Source organism: Bubalus bubalis, chromosome 14 (genome assembly GCF_019923935.1).
Source record: "Bubalus bubalis isolate 160015118507 breed Murrah chromosome 14, NDDB_SH_1, whole genome shotgun sequence".
In the NCBI taxonomy this organism is placed as follows: domain Eukaryota; kingdom Metazoa; phylum Chordata; class Mammalia; order Artiodactyla; family Bovidae; genus Bubalus; species Bubalus bubalis.
Window position 1 is genome coordinate 18,965,172 of NC_059170.1, and position 13,965 is coordinate 18,979,136.

The following is a 13,965-nucleotide window of genomic DNA, read 5'->3' on the forward strand; positions in this document are numbered from 1 at the left end:
TTACATCATGCTTCCCCTAAGTCATGAAATATGAAATCACAATTCTGTGAGGGGCACTTTCTAAAGGATGTGAAATAATGAGTCCCGGGTCTTCAGCTCTTTGATGGAAAAGGACCAACGAAAGGCAGAATGTCCAGCAGCAGTTTCTGGCATTGGTTTGGTCATGAACTCACTCAATTCTTCTTTCTAAGCCTTCTCATGTGCATGATAACTCTGGCCTCCATAATTCATGGGCCTAAAGTGAACACCAATTTGACAGACATTTACCAAACCCAAACACATTCTAGGAATTATCACATGCTCTGGGGAGGCATAGCCTAGAATTCATGGCCCAGCTTCATTCACTTTATTCTTTGTGGGACTCTAGGCAAATCGATGTAACAGAACCTTAGTTTCGTCATGCACAAGATGTGAAGCTATAGAACCCACCTTATGGAATTGCTCTGACGATTGAATGGGCCTTTACAGGTAATGGATTTAGTAGCACCTTTGTGACTATTCAGTAAATATTAGCTATTATTATGATCACCACGTGCTAGACCCTAGGATACAGCTGAAAAAGGCAAGGCAAAACGCCCCCAACAAGTGCACGGCTGTAAAAGAGGAGCAGGAAAAGCTAACTCGGTGCGATGTGTTCAAGAACACAGCAGTGAGCTTACTGCGACTGCAGAAAGCGGTTAGAAAGATTTCCAGGGAAGTAGTATTTAAGCTGGGTCGCGAAGAGTGAGAGTTCCAGAGTGGACCTGCCAGGTAGGACTGGACTGTCGGACAGATCACATGCAAAGCCCCAAGTGCAGAGGAAGCCGCAAAATTCTGGGATCCGGTGGCGGGACGCGCAGGAGAGCACAGCGCCGCGTCTGATCACTTCGGGCTCGGGAAGATCCCTTTCTGCGCGCACTGGAGCCCAAAGTGGTGGCGGCAACAGGACGCGGACGCACCCGCCTAGGACAGGTCCCAGCCCCTCTGTGGGCCCTCAGGTTCCTCCCGGGGAATCGGAGGCCGCTGGCCAAACGAGATTCCTTAAGGCGCCCTGGGCAGGCCGATCAGTGGGCGTCGGACCGTTAACCCGGTACCTCCCGCCTTCCCTTGGGGCCCCCACCTCACCACGCTCGGCTCCTGCAGATTCCCAAGGTGCTTCTCAGCGCCAGAGCCGCCGAAGCCTCAGCTAAGGCCGGGCCGGGGGCGGGGGCCCACCGAGGGGCTGGGGCGTAGGCCCCGCCCCCCAAACTCCCGCCCTTTCGGAGGGCCCCGCCCCGCCGGGAAGCTGGCCTGCGAGCGGACTGCGCCGCCTGGGGGCCTCCGCCATGTTGAGTACTGGCAGCCGATTTACAAGAGTGGCCCAAAAGGAAACAGGAGAGCCTATTAAGCGATGATGTTAAGATTCCCTCGCCCTAAATGGGGACAGCTAGGGTTTCTGGATTCCAGCAAGGAAAGTTTTGGTAACAGAAATAAACTTGCCCTCAATCATACCCCTTTTGGCTTCGGGGTTACACAGTGCGCATGTGTAAGATCGCCGGTTCTAGGTGCGCCTGCGTACTGCACCGCCCACGAACCCGAGTGCAACTAACAAATGCGTGAAGGATAAGCGAACTCGCTGCTGCGTCGCTATGAAACCTTAAGAACCCGAAGCGCCAAGCAGCTTCAGGCAACACAACATTCGCACCGTAGTTGCTCAATGTGGTTTGAACACGCATGGCATTGCACAGGGTTTCTTTTTGCCTGAATATCCTGCATCCGTTCGGAAAAATGCAGTTTGCTTGATTTTCTGCGTGAGCCTGACTTTGTAGAAGACTAGAAGCGTTATTCCCATAAGTTTTGTGCATAAATAATCAGTGCACTTTTCTAGCATTGTAAAATTCCATTTACCTGTCTCTCTTCTCCATTCAGTGGTTCTAAATTTCTGTGTGTGTGTGTGTTAGTAACTCAGTCGTGTCCTACTCTGAGTCGTGGTAGCCCACCAGGATCCTCTGATCATGGGATTCTCCAGGCAAGAATACTGGAGTGGGTTGCCATTCCCTTCTCCAGGGTATCTTCCCTACCCAGGGATCGAACCCAGTACTCCCGCATTGCAGGCAGATTATTTACCATCTCAGTCACCAGGACTTGGAAATTTTTAGTTGGAGTTAAAAAAAATAACTGGGGAACTTCTTCAAATGCAGACTCTCGGATTCTAACACTAGAGTCAGTGTTGTGAGGGAAGAAGAGATCCCAAACGTTTGACAGAGAAAAAGATGCAAAGACTCAGTTGTGTGGGAATCAACACTGGAGAGATATTCCCTTAACAGGTTGTGTGTAAGTGTTCACTACAATATTTGGAATGTTACACACATTAACTTAAGGGTTTTTGCACATACTTTTGCCATCTCCTGGATCAGTTTACCCCAAACTTTTGAATTAGCTGATAACGTCTCCTCCTTCAGGTCTCAAACGATAATTCTTTAGCTAGATCTTCCCTGATCATGCTATTTAAAGTAATACCCTATCATTTTCTATCGCAGTTCTCTTTTCACAGTACTTTTTACTTGTTTTGGTTTACCTATTATTTTTCTCTCTCGGGTGGCCCTAGTGGTAAAGAACCCGCCCACCAATGCAGGAGATGTTAAGAGACTAGGGTTCCATCCCTGGGTGGGGAAGATCCCCTGGAGGAGGGCATGGCAACCCACTCCAGTATTCTTGCCTGGAGAATCACCTGGACAGAGGAGCCTGTTGGGGTACAGTTCATAGGGTCGCAAAGAGTCCAACACGACTGAAGCGACTTAGCACACACGCTCTTGAAAGCTTAAGCTTCATAAGAGTAGGAGACTGACTTATTCCTAGCATTTAACAAAGAGCCTGACACATGGTAGGTGCTAAACAAGCATCCATGGAATGAATGAAGTCAGCTTCAGTGTTACAAAGGTAAATGACATAAAACCCATTAACGAACCACAGGATACACTTTAAGACCAAGAAGAATATAGGTTTCAGACTATCCAGACGTAACAATAAAGGACAAATGGAGTAGAGGAGTATTAAAACCAGGGCTTCCCAGGTGGCGCTAGTGGTAAAGAACCAGCCTGCCATTGCAGAAGACATAAGAGACGTGGGTTTGATCCCTGGGTTGGGAAAATCCCCTGGAGGAGGACATGGAAACCCACTCTAGTATTCTTGACTGGAGAATCCCATGGGGTGGTCCACATGGTCTCAAAGAGTCAGACACGACTGACACAAATTTAGCACACACACACAAGATTAAAACCAAACAGTAATCTTTGATCTTTGCAAAAGGAAATTCGTTATTCATTTACTCATTCACCCAGTAAACATTCTGAATATCTATTCTGTACTAGCATTGGATAATAATACAGTGTATTAACAGCAAGTTGGAAATTGTATTAAAACATAACAAGATAGTACAAGTGGGTATTTTGTCTGGGCCAGAACAGAAAGAGGAGTTAGCTGATATATGAGAGTGGACAACATGCCTGTTAGAGATTCTGTAGGCTTTGAGAGTACATCAGCCTTCAACTATCCTATGAAGTGCCAGGAACGTTTAGAACAGAAAAACAGGTGTTCAGGGAATTCCCTGGTAGTCCAGTGGTTGGTATTCCACAATTTCACTGCAGGGGGCCTGCGTTCGATCTCTGATCAAGGAACTAGGATCCCACAAGATGCATAGTAAGACTGAAAAAAACCCACAAAAACTGTTCATCTACAACACCTGAATCGCTTGGGATCCAAGAGCCCTGTAGAGGGCCAGCCACAATTAGAGCCTGGACATGTTCAAACCTGTCTGATGAACTACAGTGGGGGGAAGGCCTCAAAGGAGGGTGGATTGGACAGAGAGATAACAAACCAGTTGAAAGAAAAATAACTCTGGTCCCCTCCAAGTGAACTGGGGTTCTTCCTTTGTGCCAAAAATTCCATCTCTGGGGATATGCTTTATAATGTAACCCTTTTCCAGGGCTATAATGTGGATTCTGAACCCCAGACTTGATCATTATTTATTAGATATTCCCCCTACCCCATGCCAAGAGGCTGCCTGGACTGATTGACTTTCTTTCTTTTTAAAATTATATATGTGAACTTTCAAAGTGAGGGGTTAAAAGAACATATACATATATTTTTTTCTAATAGTCTAAAATCTATTTTAAAGTTCTTTAAAAAAAATATTTATTTGGCTGCGCCGGCTCTTGATTGGGGCACATTGGATCTTTGATTTTTGTTGTGGCATGTGGGATCAAGTTCCTTGACAAGGGATCAAACCCAGGACCTCTGCATTGGGAGCACAGAGTCTTAGCCACTGGACTACCAGAAAAATCCTTGTTTCAAAGTTCTTAAATCCTTTACCTAAGGTGTCAAGAGAATGGAGGATAGAGAGTTTGTGTGGAAACATTTCTGGCTGTGAGTCCTCACCCTTCTTGGGAAAGATGTAATGCTCAAAACAAGTGATTGAAAGAGAAGAGTTCTAGGAGGGTTTGAGGTACCACATCCAACCCATTGCAACTGGGGAGCATAATGACTGGATCCACCTCCTGCTCAGGAAATCTATCAACAAGAGACAAGCCTGTTAACTGCTTTGGTGGCAGACTTAGGAGAGTGCTGCTATATTGGGGTTATCCTACTCTCCCAGAATGCCAGATGTGGACTAAGTAAAAGAGAGCCTCCATAGGCCTATCCTGGGTCCTCTTCAGCAGAGACTCCTAGAGGAATAAAGGGACTCCAGACGTAAGAAGACAAATGACCACTGACAGAAAGAGATGCCTTTGCTAAGAGGAGTGCAGGAGATGGGTCCAGCAGGGAACCCCTGGAGGACCCATAAAAGTTCCCCGTGATGCTTTGTTGATGGACAGGAACAGCTATAAACATCTGCCAAATCCAGAAAGCACAAAGTCAGCTACGATACTAATTCAAAGAAGACTTTTCCCACCCCTTTCTCCATTTTCCTCTCCATGTCAACAGCCTGAGTGACTAAGGTGGGCTAAGGATAACAGAGGGGAAAAGTTGAAAAATAAAACAAAAGCTAACAAACTCCCCTCTTTCTCACTGCAACCTAACTGCCTGAAGCAGCGCTGGGGGCACCAAAAGAGTATAATATCTTGTGGGACTTCCCTGATGGTGCAGTGGGTTGGAATCCACCTGCCAATGCAGGGGACACAGGTTCAATCCCTGGTCCAGGAAGATCCCACATGCTGCAGAGCAGCTAAGCCTGTGCACCACAACTACTGAGCCTATGCGCCTAGAACCTGTGCTCTGCAACACGAGAAACCACCACAATGAGAAGCCTGAGCATCAAAACAAAGAGGAGCCCCTGCTCTCCCCAACAGAGAAAGCCTGGGCAAAGCAACGAAGACCCAGCACAACCAAAATAAATAAATAATTTTTAAAAAAGAATACTGCCTCTTGTGTAGATTGTGAACAACTTGCTGCTTTCCATCAGAGTCCATTCATTTATCATTAAACAAAATATTGATTAAGCACCCACAATGTGTCAAATCCTATGCTAGACTCTGGGAGAGACGGAAAGAATAATAACACATGGACTCTGCCTAAAGCCTCAGTCCACAGACTCACATGAAGGCTGGTGGGTAATGTATATTTCACAACCTACTGGGTGGTAAATTCTATAAAAAATGGAGTGGCTAACTTTGTAGAGGTGGTGACATTACAACCTGATTATGAAGGATAAAGTTGCAGAGCAGACAAAGATAGGAAGGGTGTTCCAGGTAATGTGCATGAAACGGTGACATGCAAGAGCATGGATTATTGGGGAATACTGGGGGTTTCCTCCGCGCACGCCTCTGGCTGATTCTGCCTCTAGGTTGGATCTTAAGAGTCTCCTTGGATTCATAATTAGATAATAATACAGTCCTCTTCATCAGGTGGGTCTCTTCCCCTCGATCCTGACCCTGACTCAGTGGGCAAGTCTCATTCCAGTCCTTTCCCTTTTCACTGACCAAGTCAAGCTCTATGTACCCACTCACTCAAGCTTGACATTTCTTTTTTTTTTTTTGGCTGCGCCAGGTCTTAATTGCAGCATGTGGGATCTTCAGTCTTCATTGCAGCATACAGGATTTTTTAGTTGCAGCATGTGGGATCTATTTCCCTGACCAGGGCTCGAACCAGGGCCCCCTGCATTATGAGTGCAGAGTCTTAGCCACTGGACCACCAAGGGAAGTCCCAAGCTTGACATTTCTTGATGTGAGTGCCATCTGCTCACCATCATTCAGAGCCTGAGCAGTAAAAGCATGTACAGGGACAGCTCCCATAGGTCCTTTGCAGGGGACATGGATTCAATCCCTGGTCTGAGAAGGTGCCACAAGTCACAGGGCAACCAAGCCCATGAGCCATATCTACTGAGCCCACATGCCACAACTAGAGAAAGCCTGCACACACCAGTGAAGACCCAGTGCAGCCAAAAATAAATAAATAAAAATTTAAATGAGCCCGTAATTATATTTTAACCTGAGACTCTATCTGCTGCTTCAGGTGATACAGCGATTAAAACTCCAAGGATCTGGACAGGAACCAAGAGGAACATGCCAGGAAGAATACTGGACTTGGAGGCAGACACACTCCCCTGGGTTTGAACTTCTGGGCTCTGCCTTGTGTCTGGAGCAACCCACCTTCCCTCTCTGAGTCTCAAATTCTTTTGCTGGCAATGGGGATAATAACACTTACCTATTAGAGTGAAAAGTGGGAGATATAAGTAGACAAAGGGAAGGAGGAGTGAGAAGAGTCTAGCAAGAATCCGAGGTTTCTGAGCTCAAGAATGGTAATGGGTTTCCAGGTCCCTAACTATTAATAGTGGTTACCTCTAGGGAGAGAGATTGGAGAGCGGACTCTTTTAATTTAACAAACTTTGGTGTTGTCTCAATTTTATTTTTTTACAAAGAGCATGATTCAAGTTTGTAATTAAATATATATTCAGTACAGGTGTTATTCTTCAATAAAAAGGTTTTTTCAAAACTTATTTTGCACAGAAAGTCATCCAGGAGGGACTTCCCTGGTGGTCCAGTGGTTAAGACTTTGCCTTCCAATGCATGGGATATGAATTTGATCTCTGCTAAGCCAATGGCACCCCACTCCAGTACTCTTGCCTGGAAAATCACATGGACGGAGGAGCCTGGGAGGCTGCAGTCCATGGGGCCGCTAAGAGTCGGACACGACTGAGCGACTTCACTTTCACTTTTCGCTTTCATGAACTGGAGAAGGAAATGGCAACCCACTCCAGTGTTCTTTCCTGGAGAATCCCAGGGACGGGGCAACCTGGTGGGCTGCCGTCTATGGGGTGACACAGAGTCGGACACGACTGAGGTGACTTAGCAGCAGCAGCAGCAGGGAGTTAAAATCCCATGTGCCTCACGTCCAAAAAACCAAAACATAAAACAGAAGCAATATTGTAACAAATTCAATAAAGATTTTTTTTTTTAATTTTTAAAAAGAAAGAAACAAAGTTATCCAAGAGACTAACAAAAGTGGTTGTTTCCGAGAAGGAATGAAAAAGTGGGGGTCTGAGGTGGGAGGGGGACTTCCTGTGTACTCCCTCATACTATTTGAATTTTTTTCATCATGAGTTTGTGTTACCTTTCTTTCTATTATGCATTAGTTTTTAAATTTCTAAAAATATTTTTAAATATTACAAAGTTTTAAAATAAAACATTTTAAATAAAGAATAAAATTGAAAATGTATGGTTATTTTGGGCACCACACCCATAACAGGTAAAAATACACATACACCCAGATTAACTACCCTGCAGGGAGTGGGATGAACTGACCTGTTTCCAGATTACAGTATCTGCAGGGAGTGGAATGAATTGATCTGGCTGAAGGGCCCACAATACTCTGACAAGGTGCAGTTCCTGAGCAGCTCAGCGGGGGGAGCCATTGAGAACTCAGTGGAGGAGAGCCCACAGGAGTGGCAGCTCCAGGGAAGTTGAACCAACACAAACCAGAATGATGATTGCAGGGAGGATTAAGTGGCTCTGCACCTGCTGGGGCTCTCTGGGCTCCCTGGATGGGGATGACCAGGTCCCACAGATTATAAGAAGCACAGAGGGACGGCCCGGGGCCCTTCTCTCAGCCAATCCTTTTCATGTAGAGTGATGCCAGGAAAAATCAATCCTTGTTTGCTGTAGGGAAGAGCACTGGATTCAGAGTCATGTGTTTGAGTTGAGTCCTACCCCGATCATTTTGGGCTGTGTGATCTTGTGTCAATTACTTAATTCCTCTGAGACTCAGTTTTCTTTTTTGTGAAGAAGGAAAATACTAACAACTCTTTTTTTTTTTTTTTTTAAACCATGATTTATGGAGCACCTACTATATGCAGGCCACTGAAAGAAAGGTGCTCTACATGCATAAATACATTTGGTTCTTATAAGCTGTCTGTGAAGCAGATTTTCTTTACTTTCTTTTTTTAAAAGTAAGAAGTGGATTTATTTAGAGAGAAATACACTCCACAAAGTGTGGGCCATCTCAGAAAGGCAAGACAGGCTGAAGCAGATATTTTTATACTAATTTTTACAGGCAAAGAAACAGATTTAGAGAAGTGATTTTTTTTAAAAGACTGTAATTATAGGTAACATTTATGTAGTGCTCACTAGGCACGAGACACTGTTCTAAGAACTTATAACAAAAATTTGTAATAACTCTGAGGAAGTACATTATCATTAGCCTCATTTATATATGAGGAAACTGAGGCACAGAAAGATTAAATAACTGGCTTGAGATTACACAGCTGGTAAATTAGGGAGCCAGGATTTGATTGTAGGTAGTCCAGCTCTTAATTGTTATGTTAGACAAATTTCCTGCTGAAAACTGTGCACCCAAATCCCCACTGCACTAAAAATAAAATCCACCCTCTTTTCTCTGGCTCGTGAGGCCATACTTATTGTGGTCCTGGCATGATCTGACCTCACCTCCTATCAGTACCTCTGCACTCTGTTTCAGCAGCACTGGCCTCTCCTGGTTCCTCTGACATGCCAAGCATATTCATGCCTCAGAGCCTTTGAATCTGCTGTTCCTTCCACCAGGAACGATCTTCTCCCAGAAGATCTCCCTTTGTACTGCTCATTTCCTCACTAAATCTCGATCTCTGCTCACATATCACCCCCTCAAAGAGACATTCCTATCTAAAATAGACCTCTCGGACTTCCCTGGTGGTCCAGTGGTTAAGAGTCCACCTGCCAATGCAGGGGACATGGGTTCAATCCCTGGTCCAGGAAGATCCCACCACAACTAAGCCCATGTGCCTGAAGCCTGTGCTCTGCAACAAGAGAAGCCACCTCAATGAGAAGCCCATGCACCAAAACTAGAGAGTAGCCCTCATTCACCACAATTAGAAGCTAGAGAAAGCCCACGCACAGCAACAAAGACCCAGTGCAGTCAAAAAAGTAATAATAATAAATAATACAATAAAATAGACATCTCTTTGACTCTGCCTAATTTTTCTTCACAGCACTAGAGTTTTCTGCAGCTATACATTTGTTTGCTTGTTTTTCTGTCTCTTCCACCAGAATGTGAGCACAGACTTGGTAGTCTTGTCCTTTGTTAGATATCCAGTGCTCAGGCCCAGGAATACATAAATGAATGAAAACCCAAGGTCATCCAATTGGTTCATGACAGAGCCAGGATGTAAACTGAGTTATCTGATCCGGTAACCCAAGATTTTAGCCACTGAGCTGTGCTGAATTGATTGACTCCAAGAAATAAGAGATTCAGATAGTTTAGTATAAAATAGATAACTAATGAGAACTGAGTGTATAGCACTGGGATCTCTACTCAAGGCTCTGCAGTGACCTAAGTGGGAAGGAAATCCAGGAAGAGGGGACATATGTATACATGTAGCTGATTCACTGCTGTACTGCAGAAACTAACAGAATGTTGTAAACCAACTATACTCCCTCCCCTCAAAAGAGACACATGGAGAGAGAGAGAGAGATTGCTTAAAGAATACAAAGCCACTTTGCAAATTGCTAAGTGCATGAAGAAAGGAAAAGATGATGATGGTAATGCTGATGATTCAGTTCACTATTGGCTCATCTGCGAAATGGGTATAAATAATGCTCTGGCTTGCCAACTTTAAGAGGATGTCTTGTGGAGTGCCCATGAGATGGATGGGGAAACAGGTATAAAAGTTAAAGGCTCTAGACAGTAGAAGGTCATTTCTATGCCAATGGCTTCCCAACATTCCTAGCCTCTACCTCGAGTTGGACATTAATATCACTGACAGGCAAGGGGGAGGTAGGGGGACATGGAGGACCGAGGGACTCTGTGTCCCTGTAATTAAACATGTTGGGACTGAAGCGCTGCCAGCAGCAGCATCTGGTTGTAATTACCAGAGGGGACCGAAGTAATTAGTCACCTTTATAGTGAGATCCAGATGGGTCCCCTGGGCTCCTCCTTGGAAAGGGCCTTATAAGCAAGCTCAGAATCCCCTTTCCCTACTCCCACCCCATTTCTGGAGTTCTCTGGTCCTCAAATAATAGGCCTGCTCTAACTCCTCCAATGTCCCCACTTGACTAAAAGCCAAGAAGAACACAATTGCCCCAACCACTCTTTCATTTATGTTTCTAGAATCCAGGTTAAGAGTCTTTGGTATGGGACTTCCCTAGTGGTTCAGTGGTTAAGAATCTGCCTTGTAATGCAGGGAACATGGGTTCCATGCCTGGTTGGGGAACTAAGATCCCACATGCCATGGAGCAGCAAAGCTAAGATTGGTGCAGTCAAATAAATAAATATTAAAAAAAAGATTCTTTGGTATAAAATGTATCAGAACAGGAATTAGATGATCAGTTCAGTTCAGTTCAGTTGCTCAGTCGTGTCCGACTCTTTGCAACCCCATGAACTGCAGCACGCCAGGCCTCCCTGTCCATCACCAACTCCTGGAGTTCACCCAAACCCATGTCCATCGAGTCAGTGATGCCATCCAACCATCTCATCTTCTGTCATGCCCTTCTCCTCTTGCCCTCAATCTTTCCCATCATCAGGGTCTTTTCAAATGAGTCAGCTGTCCACATCAGGTTGCCAAAGTATTGGAGTTTCAGCTTCAACATCAGTCCTTCCAATGAATACCCAAGACTGATCTCCTTTAGGATGGACTGGTTGGATCTCCTTGCAGTCCAAGGGACTCTCAAGAGTCTTCTCCAACACCACAGTTCACAAGCATCAATTCTTCGGTGCTCAGCTTTCTTTATAGTCCAACTCTCACATCCATACATGACCACTGGAAAAACCATAGCCTTGACTAGACGGACCTTTGTGGGCAAAGTAATGTCTCTGCTTTTGAATATGCTCTCTAGGTTGGTCATAACTTTCCTTCCAAGGAGTAAGCGTCTTTTAATTTCATGGCTGCAATCACCATCTGCAGTGATTTTGGAGCCCAAAAAAATAAAGTCTGACACTGTTTCCACTGTTTCCCCATCTATTTCCCATGAAGTGATGGGACCAGATGCCATGATCTTAGTTTTCTGAATGTTGAGCTTTAAGCCAACTTTTTCACTCTCCTCTTTCACTTTCATCAAGAGGCTCTTTAATTCTTCTTCACTTTCTGCCATACGGGTGGTGTCATCTGCATATGTGAGGTTATTGATATTTCTCCTGGCAATCTTGATTCCAACTTGTGCTTCTTCCAGCCCAATGTTTCTCATGATGTACTCTGCATATAAGTTAAATAAGCAGGGTGACAATATACAGCCTCGTCGTACTCCTTTTCCTATTTGGAACCAGTCTGTTGTTCCATGTCCAGTTCTAACTGTTACTTCCTGACCTGCATATAGGTTTCTCAAGAGGCAGGTCAAGTGGTCTGGTATTCCCATCTCTTTCAGAATTTTCCACAGTTTATTGTGATCCACACAGTCAAAGGCTTTGGCATAGCCAATAAAGCAGAAATAGATGTTTTTCTGGAACTCTCTTGCATTTTCGATGATCCAGCAGATGTTGGCAATTAGACATTAAAGGTAATTTAATGTTTCCAAACTTCAATTTCCTCATCTGCAAAATCAGGGTACTGAGAGTGCCTTCATCACAGGTTATTGTGAAGATAAATAAGATAAAAATACAGTGGGATACAAAGGCCAGAGTCTAGTTTACTTTAGTACATGCTCAACAAATAGCAGCTATTATGATTTGCCAGGTACCAGGCTAATCACTTTTTATAATTTATGTAATTGAATCCCCACAAACACCCTGTGAGGTAGGCACTGTCATGATCCCTGATCAGAGTTTCAGAGAGGTTTAGGGGCTTCCAGAGATCACATAGGCACCCCACTCCAGTACTCTTGCCTGGAAAATCCCATGGATGGAGAAGTCTGGCGGGCTGCAGTCCATGGAGTCGCTAGGAGTCGGACACGACTGAGCGACTTCCCTTTCACTTTCATGCATTGGAGAAGGAAATGGCAACCCACTCCAGTGTTCTTGCCTAGAGAATCCCAGGGACGGCGGAGCCTGGTGGGCTGCCGTCTCTGGGGTCACACAGAGTTGGACATAACTAAGCGACTTAGCAGCAGCAGAGATCACATAATGCACTAGACCATAAAGCAGAAGCAGAATTCAAAATCAGGCCTGTTTATCTCCAGAGCCCTGAGTCCTTATCAAGCCATATTTAGAGACATCTTTTTTTCCTGTTTTTTTTTTTTTTTTTTGCTGCACTGCATGGTATGTGGGTTTCCCTGACCAGGGATCAAACCTGCACCCCTTACATGGGAAACATGGAATTTTAACCACTGGACTGCCAAGGAAGTCCCAGGAACAGCTTGATGGTTTGTTTTATTCATCCCTTCATTTATTCACTCACTCAAGCTTACAAAGTACCTAATAAGTGTCAAGACAGAATCTTTCCCTATAGGGAACTCAGGAGTCTGGCAGGGAAAGCACAATATGTCTAAAAGTAACTATACCTGAAAGTAGAAAATTGTGACTTTGGTATATAAGGGCTGGTTAGAAATCCATCCATCCATATGACATGTTGAGAACCTACTATGTGCTGGGCCCTGTACCCAGGCCTGGGAATAATTGAAAGATAAATATGGTGTCATCTAGTCATAATCTAATGGGGTAGGCAGGTATGTAAATAAACTATTACTGCCCTAAGGAATTAGGCTATGATTTTTTAAATATGAGAAAAGGACACCGAGTAGAAGAAATGACCTGTGTCTGAGATGGGAGTGGTTTAGAGGCAGAACTGGATGATTTTGTGTGCCAAAGTGGAATGGGACACAAAATATGTGATGGCAATTCAGAAGTGTGTATTTTCTGGTGGAAGAGGGAAGGCTTCATGGAGGAGAGGGCAGACAAGTTGGCACTTTTTGATGGGCAGTTTTGGGGGAGGGAGGTGGGACAGAGCAGTCTGGAAGCCAGTTCTAAGGGAATTCTCTAAGGACGGGTTGTGAAGAGGACTGAGACTGCAAGGCTGTGGGGGTGGAAAGGAGAAAGGAATGCCAGAGATGATGGCTTAAGTGGGACAAGTCAAAAGGGAAGCCAAGTGTTGTGAACCTGGGTGACTGGAGGGATAGGAAGGGATTTAGCTCTTCTTCAGGTGAAAGTGTTAGTCCCTTAGTTGTGTCCAACTCTTTCCAATCTCCTGGACTGTAGCCTGCCAAGCTCTGTGCATGGAATTCTTCAGGTAAGAATACTGGAGTGGGTTGCCATTTCCTTCTCCAAGGGATCTTCCTGACCCAGGGACCGAACCTGGGTCTCCGGCATGGCAGGCAGATTCTTTACCATCTGAACCACCTGGGAAGCCCTCAGCTTTGCCTTTTTTAAAAAATTTTTTATCACTCAATTTTATCTGAATGGAATCATTACCCTTAATTCTTACTTTGTAAGATTTTAAGAAATACTCAATCATTTCCTATAGTATTTAACTTAGAACTTACGTGTGCATGCTCAGTCTTGTCTGACTCTTTGCAGCCCCATGGACTGTAGCCCACCAGTCTGCTCTGTCCATGGGATTTCCCAGGCAAGAATACTGGAGCGGGTTGCCACTTG

The 13,965-nt window shown here is 44.8% G+C and overlaps 1 protein-coding gene and 1 non-coding gene across 4 annotated transcripts in view; both read right to left on the bottom strand.

The window, feature by feature from the left end:
* The window catches only part of CEP250 (centrosomal protein 250), a 47,414-nt gene extending 46,164 nt beyond the window's left edge, over positions 1-1,250 (bottom strand). Inside the window, exon 1 of one of the 3 annotated variants that reach the window (XM_006072430.4) lies at positions 1,105-1,250. The gene's annotated coding sequence lies outside the window, so the exon portion shown is untranslated. Of the gene's footprint in view, positions 1-1,099 lie in introns of all 3 variants that reach the window. The other 2 variants (XM_006072432.4, XM_006072431.4) reach the window with 2 other exon arrangements.
* Positions 1,251-6,081: 4,831 nt separating this feature from the next.
* TRNAM-CAU lies at positions 6,082-6,155 on the bottom strand. Its single transcript has one exon. It is a non-coding gene; the product is annotated as a tRNA-Met (tRNA).
* Between the last annotated feature and the right edge of the window lie 7,810 nt (positions 6,156-13,965).